Source organism: Heloderma suspectum, chromosome 1 (assembly GCF_057233095.1).
Source record: "Heloderma suspectum isolate Gila_16-S chromosome 1, 16-S_ref, whole genome shotgun sequence".
Lineage (NCBI taxonomy): Eukaryota > Metazoa > Chordata > Lepidosauria > Squamata > Helodermatidae > Heloderma > Heloderma suspectum.
The window spans coordinates 372,207,443-372,224,258 of record NC_139458.1 but is presented as its reverse complement, the minus strand read 5'-3'; the positions used below and the strand labels follow the sequence as shown (position 1 = coordinate 372,224,258).

The 16,816-nt window shown below is 42.0% G+C and overlaps 1 protein-coding gene across 1 annotated transcript in view; it reads right to left on the bottom strand.

Moving 5' to 3' along the window:
• The window catches only part of LOC146359856 (cation channel sperm-associated auxiliary subunit epsilon-like), a 201,478-nt gene that overhangs the window by 127,825 nt on the left and 56,837 nt on the right, over nucleotides 1–16,816 (bottom strand). The window lies entirely within an intron of this gene.

Genomic DNA, 16,816 nt, shown 5'->3' with positions numbered 1-16,816 from the left:
CTTTGCCTGATAAAGAGGAGGAGGAGAAGCCGCCATCGAAGAAAGGGGTAGCGCAAGGAAGAGGGAGTGCCTGCTGTTACCTGTTTGCTTGCTGCTGCCACAACTACTATCATCAACACTGCTCTCTTCCTGTGGACTTCTGTCTGGCAGACCACCATTCCCTGCAGGACCAGGCCCCCAGGTACTGAACCAGGTTGCTGCCAACCTCCACCTGCCCCCTTCTTGGAAGGAGATATATAAGTTGGCTGGTTGAGGTGGTAGGCTGCCACTGGCGCCATCACCACCGAAGGGGGAGTGATGAGGGTACCAACTCCTCTTTGAGCAAGTGTGCGCATGCATGCATCATGGGTGAGAGAGATATTCCAGGGTGAGAGCGTGGGATAGTTGGGGAGGCTGCGGTTCAACCATCCCTTAGGTGAGAGCTGGGGGGGGGGGCGCAATTATCTAGGGTGATAGGCTAGCCATAGCCTGGATGACAGCCTTATGAGAGTGTAGAAATGTGGAGTGCTTGAAGGGGGAGGTAGAGTAGGCCTATTTTAATTTTAGGTTGTTGCTACAGCCTTTTACTGGTCTGGTTTGTTTTTCTAGCTGTACTGGCCTTTTATATTACTTTTATATTATTTATAGTTGTACATGTGCTCAGGTGAATCCCAGGGTGCCCCTGGGAGTGAGAACGAGGTGCCTCTATTAGAGTAACCTTGGGCAGAGGGAGATATGGCGTTGGGGGTTGGACATGTCAGGTAAGAAAAAGGCGGGACAGATATTTGAAATCTGTTCTATCTTCGGTCCTTCCCCAACACTTCAAAATTTACATTCCCTATCAGCCCACCTTCTGATCTGTTAGTGCTGGTTTTGAATGCCAGGTTGGTCCATAATAAAACAATTACTATCCATTACTTGATTGTGGATGAAGGGGCTGACCTGCTGTGCATTACTAAGACCTGGGTAGATGAGTTGGGTGGCCTGGATCTGTCCCAGCTTTGTCCACCTGGGTACTAGTGCAGTACCAATCCACACTGGAGGGTTGGGGGAGGGGAGGAGTTGCCATCATCTATAAGGATTCCATCTCCCTCACAAGGAAACCTATCCATCAAAGCACCAGTTTTGAGGGTCTGTACCTTATGTTGGGCCAAAGAGACAGAACAGGTATGCTGCTGGTGTACCGCCCACCTTGCTGCCCATCAGTCTCCCTGCTTGAGGTGGTCTCGGAGGTGGTGCTGGAGAACCCTAGGACTGTAGTTCTGGGGGACTTCAACATCCATGCTGAGGCTATCCGGACAGGGCCCGCTCAGGAATTCATGACAACCATGGGAATGGCTCAGTACATCACTGGCCCGACACATTTGGCAGGACATAGCCTAGACCTAGTTTTTGCTGTTGGGTGGATGAGGGATGATCGGGGGGGGGGGGGCGCAACCCCATTGTCATGGTCAGATCATTTTCTTGTGAAGTTTGGTTTGCTGGTAGCAGAACCTCCCTGCAGGGGTGGGGGACCGATTAAGATGCTCCATCACTGGAGACTTATGGAATCTGTTGGATTCTTGAATGCTCTGGGGGATTTTCTGGCTGATATGGCTGGTGATTGAGTCAAGGCCTTAGTCTCACTATGCAATGGTGAGATGGAAAAGACCATAAATACAATTGCTCCCAAGTGCCCACTAAAGTGCTGTGGAGCCCATAATTCACGGTGCCCAGAACTGGACACAGTACTCCAGATAAGGCCTAACCAGTGCTGAGTAGAGGGGACTAGTACTTCATGGGATTTGGAAGCTACACTTCTATTAATGCAACCCAAAAAAGCATTTGCCTTTTTTGAAGCTACACCACATTGTTGGCTCATATTCAGCTTGTGATCTACAACAATTCCAAGATCCTTCTCGCTTGTAGTGTTGTTGAGCCACGTATCCCCCATCTTGTAACTGTGCATTTGGTTTCTTTTTCCTAGGTGCAGAACTTGGCATTTATCCCTATTAAATGTCATTCTGTTGTTTTCTGTCCAGTGCTCCAGTCTATCCAGATCACTTTGAATTTTGTTTCTGTCTTCCCAGGTATTAGCTCTCCTGTCCAATTTTGTGTCATCTGCAAATTGATCAGCATTCCCTGCACCTCCTCCTCCAACTCATTAATAAAAATGTTGAAGACCACTGGGCCCAGGACTGAGCCCTGAGGTACCCCCTTCGTTACTTCTCCCCAGTTTGAGAAGATCCCATTGATAAGCACTCTTTGAGTCTGATTTCTGTAGCCAACTGTGGATCCACCTGATTGTTGTTTCATCCAGCCCACTCTTAGCTAGTTTGCTCATCAGGATATCATGGGGCACTTTGTTGAAAGCTTTGCTGAAGTCGAGGTATATTATGTCCACAGCATTCCCGCAGTCCACAAGGGAGGTTACTTGATCAAAAAATGAGATCAGATTTGTCTGGCAGGACTTGTTCTTGACAAATCCATGTTGGCTTTGAGTAATCATGGCATTGTTTTCAAGGTGCTTCCAGATGGATTGCTTTCTCATCTGCTCCAGAATTTTCCCAGGGATTGATGTCAGACTGACTGGTCTGTAGTTCCCAGGTTCCTCCTTTTTACCCTTTCTGAAGATAGGGACAACATTAGCCCTCCTCCAATCGTCCGTCCTCCATGATTTCTCAAAGGTAATAGACAGGGGTTCCGAGAGTTCTTCTGCCAGTTTCTTTATTACCCTAGGATAAAGTTCATCTGGCCCTGGAGATTTGAACTCATTCAAAGTAATTAGGTGTTCCTTGACCATATGCCTATCGATCTCAAGCTGCAATCCTGCCCCTTCAGCCTGTACTTCGCCTTTGCCAGGGGGCTCATAGACCCTCTTTTGGGAGAAGACTGAGCCAAAGTAGGAATTGAGCACTTCTGCCTTTTCTTTGTTGTTTTGCCATCCTTATTTAATAGCTGAACCACCATTTCTTTCCACTGTCTTTTACTATGCACGTAGCTGAAGAAAGCCTTTTTGTTGGTTTCAGCATCCCTCGCTAACCTCAGCTCGTTCTCAGATGTAGCCTTCCTGACGCCATCCCTGCAATTCTGTGCTACCTGCCTGTACTCTTCCTTTGTTGCTTGTCCTTCCTTCCACTTCCTATATGTGTATTTTCAGGTCATCTCTAAGCTTTTTGTGAAGCCACATTGGCTTCTTCCATTGTCTTCCACCTTTTTTTCTTGTTGGAATTGTTTGTAATTGTGCCTTGAGAATTTCCTTTTTTAAAAACTCCCACCCATCTTGGACTCCTTTTTTCATTAGAGTCACTTGCCTAATTTGTCCTAGTTATTTTCATCACTTTGGGGGTGATGGGGGTGGGGTGAAAACAGCCGCTGAATTTCTTTTGTGAATTTCAGAAGTTGGGTGAAATTGTAATATTTGGGGAGGGGGGTGAATTTCTAAGCAGAATTCCCCAACAGAGTCTCTGTAAAACCCCCGCCCCTTCTGTGCATGTTTACTCAGATGTAAGAAACGTATATTGCTCCCCTGCAGTTAATCTTTAACGTATCCCAATGCATATGAAGCCATGGTATATCACTAAAGCACTAATTGGTTAAAGCGCTAAAGCACATTAGCTCTTTAAATGCTTTAGCATTTTAACCCTTTAATGCTTTAGCGATATACCTTGGCTCCATATGCACTGGGACATGTCAAATATTCACTGCAGGGGAGTGAGATTTATTTCTTACTTCCAAGTAAACATGCACAGAAGCGGGGGGGGGGAATGTTAAAGATGAAAAGCGGGCTACCTAAGGGGAATGAATGTCCCCGCTACTGTGGCATTGTAAGGGGTTGCTGCTGCGCTTCTGGGGATTTTCTCAATGGGAAAAGCCACTTAGATTGGGGGAACAAGAGGGAATGGGGCATCCCACCCCCTTGCCCATATCACTGCCAGGTCACAGAGGCATGCCCAAGATTTAATGCAGGGGAACATGGCACACTGTGGCAAAACTGCACGGGAGCTGCATTTTAGGAAAAAGACACAGTAAAAGGACATTCAGAAACTGTGCTTTTTCAGAAAACACCGATGAACTCATCCAAAGTGTCACAAAATCCTGACTTCTGGTTGGAACCAATCCCGTCGAGTCTCTGCGGGACACTATCTCAGACAGCTTTTTAAAAGGTTGAAAAACCTTTTCATCTCCCCCCTGGAATTAAAAGCAGGGGCAAGGCAGCATTCTGGATAACATCTTGGAGAAAAGTACTCCTCATGAGGCAGTGGGGGGGCTGGATTCCTGGATTATCTTCCCAAGAGCTTAACCACAGCAAAAAGCTGTGCTGAAACTCCTATTTCATAGGAGAAAACAGGGGTGATGTGTTCCATTGCAATATATGGATTAAGAAATATCAACAACACCTGAGGGATGGTTTAAGAATATCAACAATGAGAATATTTGAGGACTGCAAGATTTGTTTGAAGAGAAACATGGCTACACCGAGGAGAAGAAAGGGGGTTGCATCGCCACCCACTCCTCCCATACCACCTTTCTCAAAAGCTCCGAGAACAAAATATATAGGGGAATTATTTACTTTGATAAAAAGTTATCTTTGCAATTTGCAGAGCAAGCCAAGAGGTTGGATTTAATCCAAAATTCCATCACCGCCCTGCAAGGAACTGTGGATTTAATTAACTCTTCCTGGCAAAAAATAGAGACGAAAGTTAACGAGCTACAAGATAGGCTACAACGAATGAAATTACGACACAAGCTCTTTTCAAAAATATCTCTGCCAGAATTTCACAACTGGAGGCCTTCACGCGCAGACCTAATGTACTTTTTACGTATGTACGTATTATTGGGATTAAAAATCTGCCTACTGGTGTAAATTTGCCTACCTTTGTGGACAAGCTTTTGCATGAGATACTCCCTGTGCCATCTGATTATTTACTTGATATTGAGCAGGCATTTAGTGTGCCAAATCCTAAAGGGACTGACCATACAATTATAGTTCAATTTGCAAGAGTCTCCACAAAGAATTATATTCTGCGTTTGGCAAGAGAGAGTGGAAGTCTTTTTTGGAAACAAGATAAAGTTATGTTGTTTCCAGATTACATTAGAGATGTCAGAGAATTCCGCAACGGATCTCGGTGAGGCCAAATGCCAGTGCATTCGGCCCCCTGAAATCCATTGTGGAACGGCCTGCCACCCCCCCGCCACCCATGGATCCCCCCTGGAACGAGACATGCCTGGGGCGGATGTTTCTTACCTGGGACAGCTCCAGTGGTGGCTTCAGCTGGTCTTCCGACCGGCTGCTGCCGCTGCCATTTACAGTCTGTGGTGTTCCCCCCCCCCCCCATAGACGTGATAGGCTATGTGAAGACTTACGTAGCCTATCACGTCTGGGTAAAAAAAAAAAAAATGCGTATGCAAATGGCGGCGGCTACGGCCACCGCCATTTGCGTTCCTTATTTTTCGCCGTCTTAGTCTACATAAATATTTATGTAGACTAAGACGAAGACAAGAAAGGGGAACGCAAATAGTGCCCTTTGCATTCCTATTTGGAATGCAACACTATTTGCATTCCCCTTTCTTTTCTTCGTCTTAGTCTACGTAAATATTTACGTAGACTAAGCCAGCAAAAAATAAGGAACGCAAATGGCGGCGGCCATAGCCGCCTCCATTTGCATACACGGTTTTTTTTTTTTACCCAGAGCCCTCCGTGGCTGGAAATCCGGCTGCCGACAGCCCTGTCCTGGGCCTGGCCGGCGGCTCCATGGAGCTGCCGCGGAGCACAGCCGGCCATCGAGGATTCCAGGGGGGAGGACTGGATCGCCTCCCCCCCGTCAAGGATTCCGGGGGGAGGGACGGAACGCCTTCCCCCCGCCATGAACAGAATCTGCGAAAAGGTAAGTGACTTTTGTACATCCCTAGATGACATCAAAGAGGTGGCAAATAAAAGACAGCAATTCATCAAGGCGAAGAATATGGCAAAACAAATGAACATACAATATTATTTAAAATATCCTGCTACATTTTGCATTGTTTCTGAAGGTCAGACGAAACCATGAAATGGCGGAGGCATGGCTGAACGTAAAAATGCGTGAGATTTCTGTTCCAGCCTCATGAACTGGAATTTTTAAATAAGCTTTGTTAACTGTTTATGTTTAGTCTACCTGATTCAGGCTAGGCCAGAAGATATCTGATTATACATATATTCGTTTACTTTCTTTCATTTTTTCTCTTTTTTATTTTTCTTTAAATTCTCTTTTTCCAAAATAGATATGATATGCTGTATTTAAATATATTGTTTGAGGGTGTATTGAACACACTCATTTATATATCCAGTATAAAATATATCACTGATGGTTGTAAGGTTGCTTTCAAACTTTATTATTATATAATATTATAATTTCATCTTTTCTTTTTTTTAATCACTATTACTATTATTATTATCATTACTATAAGATTACTCAGATTTTTGGTTGGTTGAACTGTTAAGCTTTATTATTACTAATATATTTTAACTTAAGGGCAATATATGGTTACTGGGAATGAACTGTAGGCCTGCTTTCTTGATATAAGATTGATGATATGATATTGAAGTGTAAGATTGGTTATTAAATTGTAATATTGCTAGTGATATAGGTATAGTTTTTAAAATAGAATGGCATCTGAAGCCCGTGGGTATTGGAGTTTAAATGTAACCCTTTGAAAGAGGAGAGGGAAGCAGGGAGAGGAAAGAGGAAGATTACTTTTTTTTTTCTTCCCCCCCCTTTTCTTTCCTTTTCCTTTCTTTTTCTTTTTGTTACTATTGTGTCCTCATAAGAATATTACATTGTTGGGAAACTGTGGTTATTGATCAGGTTGTTGGTATTGTTTATTTAATTTATAAAGACAAAATAAATAAAAAGTATTTTCAAATGAAAGAAAGAAAAGAAACTGCACTTTTTCCAGAGGGAAGCGGCAGCTTTGCCATGGATTGGCAAAAACGTCATGTGCCGCAAAAGACCTCAAACTGCCCCCCTTCTGCAGTAAATCGCCTGTGAATATTGGCTCCGGGGTACTTTCAAGTTGTTTGGGACTCTACCCTCTTTGCAACTTAAAGATCAGGGGTGTCGTATGGTGTCATTACAATTGGGCTTTTCTGTTTGCAATGAAGAATGCTGCAGGACTGCTGCTTTGCTTCTTCCTTTCTTTTTTGCAATCATCATGTCTATTATGGTAAGCCACTCCCCTGAAAAATAGTAGCTCACCCCCCAAAATAGTTTCCAAAACTGGTACCCCACTTTCATGAAAGATGAATGACCCCACAAATAAGGAGGGCCTTTTTGGCCCAATGTTTCTTTAGAAAGCGCCAAGTTCCTAATGTGGGGCTCATGGGGGTCTCCTGTCCAAGCCCAGGTCAAGCATTGTAGGTACTCTTAAGGACATTTACTAGAACCTAGTTACTTATATTACTTTATAAAATAATAGCAGTGGCTTAAGAACATCTTACTTACCCTGCAGCAAGTCAGAGTAGCAACATCAAAGAAATGTTTATTGGTTGGATTCAGACTAAACTTTAGCCCCATTGAAATCAGTGGGATTTAAGTTAGCCATGACTAACTTGATTAAGAATGCAATCCTATCGGGATGCCCATTAGCCTCCAAACTCAGGGCCGTGCATTTTCGCCTGTCTGGCTGGGGTTCTGCAGAGGGGGAGGGAAGGAGGCTGGAGATTCTTTGTAAGGCAGTCTCCCCAGTCTCCTCCCCTCCCTACCCTTTCCCTTCTTTCTGAGGCTGCTTTTGTGACCTCAGAGAAGCAGCCGGCATGGTTCTCTCTGCACCGCTTTTGAGGAGGAAATGGTGGGGAGCTCAGACCTCTGGGTCCAAAGCTGAAGTGTTGCCTCTGACATTGGATCCAGGAATCCAGCACATCGTCTAGGGGACATGGGATTGCTCCCTCTGTCCATTGATTTGAATGGGACTAAGGCGTGACTAACTTAGGGGACAATCCTATGCATGTTTGGACAGAAAAAACTCCTACAGCTTTTAGCATTCTCCAGCCAGCATGAGGAATTGTTTGGCTGGGAATGCTGGAAATTGTAGGACTTTTTCTGTCTATTTCAGGGATGTTTCTGAGCGCAGGGAGTAGGATAGCAGTTCAGATTCTGAAGGAGAACCATCAGACATGGGGGAGTTGTTTTCCCAGGCTAGTCCAGATATGAGTAGGCCTGCTTCTCAGGTTACAAACATACAGATGGCTGACTTTGAAGGTCCCTCCTCACCACCATCCCACCCCCCGTGAGAGGCAGCAAACAGGAGTTTGACCTGATAGATGCCAGGCGCAGATCCAGAGTAAAGAGAGAGAAGGCAGGGGAGGAACTTAGACAGTCTACCCAATTGGCCTTGTGTAAGAAGCTGCACTTAGAGGCCTCATGGGAAGAGAGGGACCTCCGCCCGTTAAGTTAGGCTAGCGAGACCGCCTCCCTCTTCAATCAGTGGGCAGCTCTTGTAAATTCCATTTGGATCCCCTGAAGGCAATCCTTGTAGACAGAGAGTTTATCTGAGAATTTGCATCTGTATGACCCTGTGAAGTAATGGATTAAAAGCTGCAGACTGAAGCCTCTCATCTGTGTATGTTTGGGCATTGAAGTGAAGTGGGGGGCTAAGGGAATCTTGACAGTCTAAACATGAATAGGATGGCACCCTAAGTCTGAATCTGACATTATGGAAACAGATAAATATATCTGAAACATAGGATTCTACATTCAATAAAAAATTAAATCAAAAAAAGTGGCAACTATATATCACAAATTAAAAATGTTGTTTTTTAAAAAAAAACCAGCTGAAATTAGTAAATAAGCGTTTGTATTTTTTCAGTCTTTCAACAAAAGTAGAAAAGGCTGGTCCAATGAACAGTTCATGATTTAAGCAGGGAAGTGGTGCCAATGTTTTCATTAGATCATGCATATTATGAATTTTGATGGTCAGACTCACATTTTTGGCAGAATGGAGTTACTTTAAAATACAAAACGTGATAATTTACATGACATGCTTTGTATGTTATCAAATGAAAGATACTGTTGATATGAATTGTCATATTGTGTAAAATGGTTTTGATTAAATAAATGTAAAAAAACCCAGTATTATTGAGTGCAAAACATAATTCTGCTGTGACCATTATGCATATGTGACAGAGCCATTAGATTTAATGATTAGATTTAATCTCTTTAATTTGGTTAAATTTCTCAGTTTTTTATTTAGATGAATGAGTAAAATGTTAATTTTAATAAATTAATTTGAAATGTGATAGGCCATACAGGGGTCAAAATTTGGCTAGTCTTGCAGCTCCACCTTAAAATAATTATGGCATTCCCAAAGAAGGTGGGAGCCAGTTGTCACATGCAGCTATTGATTTTATTGAGCCCATGCAGCCAAAAGAAAGATATAAACTGACAAAGGACAGAAAGAAGGTGTGGTGGGTTGAGAAGAAAAGGAGCCCTCTGTGTGAAGCTGTACAACACAGAGTCAAATTTTGTTCTGAAAGACTGCAGGAAGTGATTGGAATTACAGACAGTCTAATAGACCCTGGGACTATATAGGATAAAAGTGTCCACCTGTATGATGAACCAGCTATCTCTTTAAGGCCAAGCTGGAAAACATTGATCTTTCCCGAAGAGTTTAGAGAGACTAAACTAACCTGAGAGGCATTATATTTAATAGCTTTATTACATTTATTACTAATAATAGCTTTATTAGCTTTTTTACATTAAGGGTGCAATCCTATCGTGATAGACATCAGTCTCCGAGCTCAGTGGCTGACATCTATCCAATGCAGGTTGGGTGGAGCACAGAGGGGATCCTCTCCTCCGAGCTCCATCTGCCCTGCATTCTTGGCTAGACACATAATTTTGCGCATCTAGCTGGGGCTTTGGAGAAGGAATGGGAATGGGCCTGGAGACCTCATAGGAAGGAACGTGAAGGGGCTTCCGTGATCGCCTCCCTTCCCCCAGGAATGCCCCCTTTTTACCCTCTCTGTGCTTCATTTTACGAACATGGAGAGGCAGCTGCCATGGTTCTCCCCACGCAGGCTATGAGAGGGAGGGGAATGTGGTTTCCTGGCTGGGAAATACCGTCTGGAATACCGTCTACAAGCTTGGAGACAGTAAACTGAAAAACCCTATGGGACTCTAGACAGTATCTATTGGCCATAGGATTGCTCTCTAAAGTAATAATATTTTTGATCAAGAGATTACAAATTTGGCTTAGACCAAAACGGGCAGATGAAGGTTCTGCAATCAAGCACTATTTGCCTCCAAGCTATGAAAATATCACCAAGACTGTGAAACCTAGATGCCTGAAACTTGGAATCCATACAAAAGGGATTTTAGAGATGTGCACTTCAGGGTTATTTGGTTTTTAAAATATATTAATTAATTTAAATTAATTTCAATGTGTCCATATGTTTGAAACCCACAGTTATATCTTCAGATACTAGGGGGTATAAAGACAGGTTGCTTACCTGTAACTGTAGTTCGTCAAATGGTCATCTGTGCATTCACACATATGAGCTCTGCACCTGTGCTGAGCCTCATTCGGGAAACTTCTAAAGCTAAGGAACTTTTTGGTGGGAACCCTCCCCCCGCCATCCACTGCACATATCCCAGCAGGTTCCCACCCATTTCCTCTGTTCCTTGAGATCGCCAAGTATGGCCTTGGATCCAAGGGAAAAGACACAACTCGGTACCAACATTGAAACTGACATTGACATCGAAGTGGGGATGATGGGTGGGTTGTGTGAATGCACAGATGACCACTCTAAGAACTACAGTTATAGGTAAGCAACCTGCCTTTCTTTTTCATGGTCTTGGTGCATCACACATATGAGCTATTACCAAGTTCACCTACTGGAGGTGGGTATGTGTCTCACTATAAGATCGATGACAGCACAGCTTGCCCACAGGCACAGTCTGAATGTGCTTTGACATCCAGTTTGTGGTGCTTTACAATCATCAAGGGTTTTGATCATGTCACCGCTTTACATATGTTCAACAATGGAACACCTTTGCCAAAGGCAGTAAAAGTGGCAACCCACTGCATTGAATGTGCCCAGATGTGAGATGGGCACTCCAAGCCTGATAGGCTAAACCAATTGTTTGTACAATTGATGAGGCTAGCCTTTGAGATGATACAGGAAGACCCTTCTTAGGGTCCCCATAGCAAATGAGAAGTTGTATTTTACAGAAAGATAATTTTTTCTGGGAAAAAATTGGCAGTGAAATAGATTGGTAAAAAGTAAATGTCTGGTCTCAGATCAATTTTGTCTTTGTGGAAAATCAGACAGGGATGATCAACTCTGAGAGCACAAATTTCACTAACATGCCTGGAGGAAGTGATAGCAAGTAAAAAAGGCAACTTTCCATGACAACAGAAAGTCTGCTGTAGCCATAGCTCAAAGGGTTTTGAGAGCAGAGCATCCAAGACAACAGAGAGGCTCCACTGAGGCATCAGAGTTCTCACCAGAGGTGCCAAGTAGTTTAACCTATGCAAAAACTGATGGGTAGTGGGATGTGTAAAGAATGAAAACCCTTGTATTTGCCCTCTATAAGACAAGAGGGCTGCTAAATAAACTCTTATGGATAAAAAAATTAACCCTTTCTGGAACAAGTGATGAAGGAATAAAAGAACATTTTCAATTGATTACATGAGTGGATCAAAACCTTGCACTTCTGCAAACTTTGTAAAAGAAGAGCATTTAGAAACATAGGACTGATGAGTGGTAGGTTTTTGCTGCATCGAAGACAGTTTGGACTTCTAACGGAATCCGAACAGGGTTAGTCACTATTGCATTCTCTAGGTTGAGAGTTTCGATGTGTCGAGGTCCAGATGCCAGATCCTGCCTCAATCCTGAGAGATTAGATCTGGAATCTGCGGGAGATGTAGAAATTTTCAGTTGGATAGACAAAGTAGAGTTGTCAGCCATGACTGTCTCAGTCACCAAAGATATAATCCATCCTGTCTTCTGTCAATTTCTGGAGGATCCTCAAGAGGAGTGGGAATGGAGGAAAGAGGTAGAACAGCTCTCCTTGCCACCGGAGTTGGAATGCATCGCCAGAGACGATCGGCCAATCCCCACTTTCATGCAGAACCTCCTGCAAATTGCATTCGATGGAATTGCAAACAAGTCTGTCATTGGGTGAGCCCATCTCTGAAACAGGATGGTCGGGGACATTTGCTACTAGTGTGAAGATTGATACAAACAGCTCAGAGTGTCTGCTAAAACATTGTCCTCTCTTGCAATGTGAAAAGTGCTCAACATGATGTTCTGCTGAATTGCCCAATTGAACATGTCTATTGTTAAACCCATGAGCTTGGAGGAAGGTGTGCCCCCTTGTTTCTTGATGTGCCAAAGCAGTGAGTAGCCTCTGTGGTATGTGCACTTTACAAGTCATTTTGTATCGTGGAAAAGAGTGCAATAAGGTTTTCAAGAGTACCCTTGAAGAGTTTTTGAACCCTTGAGAAAGGGTAATTTCTCAATTTGAGAAAGGGTAATTGAAACCTGAAACATGCTTGGCTTCATTTAAATGTCTTCACAATTATCTAACTTACAGTGCTTTTTTGTTCAAGCACCTGGAGGGTTCCCTCCTTCAGTCTGCATGGTGTTCTGGTGCCTTCCCTCTTTGTTAGTTCGGTTTTCCCTTTGGGTTTCCATCATGGAATGGGACAATTGTCTGAGTACTCAAAAGAGCATCTTGAGAAGCTGCTTGAACAACCGCCCATCTTTGAAAAAGGTCATTGCAAAGGTTGGAATGCTTGGCCTTATTTTACAGAGCTTTATAAGAAAAGAATTAAAAGTGAATTACATGTTTCCACTTTGTTAGAATATTGCAGAGCCAAGTGGATTTCAAAGGCTCTCAGGATCCTTACAGAACCAGGCATGTTCAGAAACAATGAGGACTTCACACAAAAGTGGTGTGCCTTTTTAAATCAGTGTGCACACGATTTAATGATACTTGTTATTGAGACCTGTTGTAATACAGAGCAGCAACTACAAAAAATCTTTGGATGAGTAGATGGCTATTTTAAAAGTACAAAATCTCAGGAGGAGTTTTGATTCCAAATTAGCCAGTCTCGACGAACAAATGACTAAATTTCAAAAAGAACTGAAAGATTTTAAACATTTTTTTTTTTTTAGGGACAGGGTTGATTATGACAATAATAGGGTATATCCATGGCTCATCAATAAGAAGAAAAGAGTAGGTTTCATTGATAAATCTAGAGAACCCACTTTGATTCTACAGAATGGGATGATCCTGAAGGAGTTAGTAGTGGCAATTAATCCACTCTCTCATGGGTGTCCAGCTCTTCTTTTTCCTCCATTTTTTTAAGGAAGAAATGAACAGCAACCCTTGGGCATCCTGGTGAATCAAAGGAGAAAGAGACCACTGGACAACGACAGAGTACGAGCAACATCCAAGAGAAGATGTTGGTGATGAATTTATCAGACATGACACTCACATATAAAGAATATTCTCTCCTTAATAAGGGTCTTTCCTTTGTACCCATGCCTCGCCACAATAGTGTGCAGACTTGAATAGATTTATTCCATTAAAAAAAAAAATTCAACTACATTATTTTTTCAAAAGCACAGTCTCAAAATACAATGATTCCCACACACCCTTCCACCCACCCTTGCAATTTATGCCTCCTCCTTCTCAGGATCCTAGTATACAGCTTTTTGAATGTAAAGTTCTGCGAGATCTTGACAAACACAAATCCGTCACTCCATGTTCGTATTCCAACCTTACACAACAAGAATTTACCGCATTGCATAACCTAGCTACAAACTCCTCCATTATTTTTAAGAAAGCAGAGAAAGGGGATGCCCTTGTGATATAAAACTGAGAAGACTATGACACAGAAATGATGCGGCAACTTTCAGATCTGTCACGTTATGAATGGTGTATTTCGGATCCCACCACCAAGATTTTTTCAGAGATTATGGTTCTGTTGGAGGAAGGACTGGCTTCAGGATATATTTAATCTATGGAATATAGATTCCTGAATAAAGTACATCCCAGAATACCTTTATTCTATATTTTGCCCAAGATTCATAAGGTGACCCGACCACTAACAGGTCATCTCATTGTTTCTGGCAATTATTCGATTTTAGAACCTTTATCACAATATGTTGATTATTTTAAAAAACCATTTGTTCCACAAATGACCTCCTATCTGAGCAATTCTGTAGATCTGATTGCAAAGCTAAACTCTGTTACTATTCAAAAGGATGACCTTCTGGTGACCATTGATATGAGATCATTGTATACCAGTATTCCTCAAGATATAACCCTTAGTACTATTGAAAAAAGCATTAGATAAGCATACTTCAAAAAGCCCTCCTACACACATTCTTGCTTTGGCAAAGGTGGCTTTATGTAAAAAAAATTCTTACAATAATCATTTTTATTGGCAAGGGCAGGGGGTAGCCATGGGTGGCCCTACAGCCCCCAAAGTAGCAAATATATTTATGGATGGTTTCGAACAGGAATGTATATATATATATATGGTAATAGGAATCAATTTTTTCACCAAATTGTGGTGTGGTGGTGTTATATAGACATTTTTTATTTGGACAGGAATAAAATTGCTTCTATGAATCATTTTTTTAAATAGGTCAGTTTGTGTAACAGTCATATTCAATTTGAGATTCATTATGGTAGGACTTGTATAAATTTTCTAGATGTTACGGTTTTCAAGTATTACAATGTTTTATGTACTTACTTATATAATAAACCTACTGACAGGAATTCCTATTTAGCATTTGATAGCCACCACCCATGGTATATAAGACACCATCTTCCATATGGGCAATTCCTACATGTCAAACAAAATTGGTCTTTGGAGAGAGATTTTGAATATAAAGCCTCCATTCTCCATACCAATTTACAAAATAGAGACTACCCCAGAATGGTGTTGCAGGTAGCTAAAAATAAGGCCACCTCAAAAAACAGAAGAGATCTTTTGACTCCTAGAATTCACCCTCCACAAGACAGACTTGTCTGTAGTCTCCCTTTTGATTCCATCAATAAAAATGTAAGCAACAGTGTGAGAAAATATTGGCACCTGTTAGATGACATCCCAGAATGCAAAAAACAACCTTCATTTCAGACGAACCAGAAATCTTAAGGACTGGCTGGTCCATAGCAATACCAGCCTCCCCTCTGGTCCTCAACAACAATTCCTAAGTGATGCCTCTGTACCCACAGGGCACCACCCTTGTGGACATTGTGCAATTCTGTAAGTGTACTCACAGGTGTTTATCATTTGTTAATCCTGCTGACAAAAGGGTGTTATGTTCTTCACCATTTTTTCACATGTAATAGTCATAACACGGTGTATGTTATCCAGTGCCCCTGTAAAAAAAAAATATGTGGGGCAAACGAAGAGACCTAAAAAAAAACACGCATCAGCGAACATTTGAGTAATATTAGAAATACCAGAGCTGGCTCTCCTTTAGTGGTACACTTTCAGGATTGTGGACATATTGCCAGCGATTTAATTTTGGGACTACAGAAAAAATGAATCATGTGGCCAATAAGTCCCTATTAAGAAGGGAATTGTTTTGGATACTTAAGTTAAAAAGTTTGTCCCCTATAGGACTCAATGAAAATCTGGAAGTTACATCCTTACTATAACAGGATCTAATAGTCATAACAATGAGTGTGACGAACCTTTCACATTCTGGTCTCTTGACAATAAGCTTACTAGTGAGTACACTTTGAAATTCTGACACTACTGAAAAGGAATTTAGCATCTCTTTAAAAGTGCTGCAGCTCACCACACCCAGAATGTCTTGGAGAGAGAGAGAGAGAGAGAAATGCTTGATCTTTCAGCATGTAGTAGCCTTTGTGGTATGTGCATTTTGCATCTCATTTTTTTTATTCTGGAAAAGAGTGCAATAAGGTTTTCAAGGTGGGTGTTGTATTTTATTGTTTTTAAATGTCTTCTCGTTAAAAGAGTCCTTAAAGATTCTATGGAGTGTTTTGAGGTTTGTTGCTTTCTAATGGTTGTCTTCTAGACTCTTTAAAAATGTTTCTTTTTGGTTTCTCAGAATATTTTACTGCATTAGAGTATGTTGATCCTTACTAATAAGGTTTTACATCTAAAGTACTTCTGTGCTATTTGAGATAACTAATACGATTTTATAAGTTAAAGATTTCTGTGCTAATTTAGGTTTATGTCCATATTACTTAGTATTTGTCCTTACTGCATTTTGTTTGCACAGCTTTGTTTGATTAATAATCAATAAAATAAGGTTTTGATGAGTGTAGAATATTTTAATGAGTGCTATTTATGTATCTTTTTGGTTTTGTTGTAGAGTGCCCTTGAAAAGGGTTTTTTTTTAAAACCCAAAATGTGTTGGGCTTCAATTACACGAAGGAGGGGGATTGTGAGCTAAAGCCACCTGTTCCATCCTTCCCACTGGCTGAGGCTCACTGTGCTGCCTCTCCCCCTCCTCTTCTTCCTCAGACCAATCCTCCTCCATGTAGGGCATGATACCAGGAGCGTTTGAATCATATGAGCAGTGACTAGACGCCAAGAATAAAGGGTATTTGGTAGGATGATTAATTTTCCCCTGTTACTGTCAAGGAAGGTAAGTACATGCAACCGTTGAATCCAGTAGTGCCGCATAAACTGGAGTTTTTGAGTTGGCCTTAAGGTTGACTTTTCTTTGTTCACATACAGGCCTAACGCTCCCAGAAGATTCAGAACATAATGCAGGGAGTCTTTGGAATCTGAGATGAGAAGTCAGTTGTTCAGGTAAAGGTAGACTTCAATCCCCTGAAGTCAAAGATACACACACACAACTGCCATGCACTTTGTAAAGACT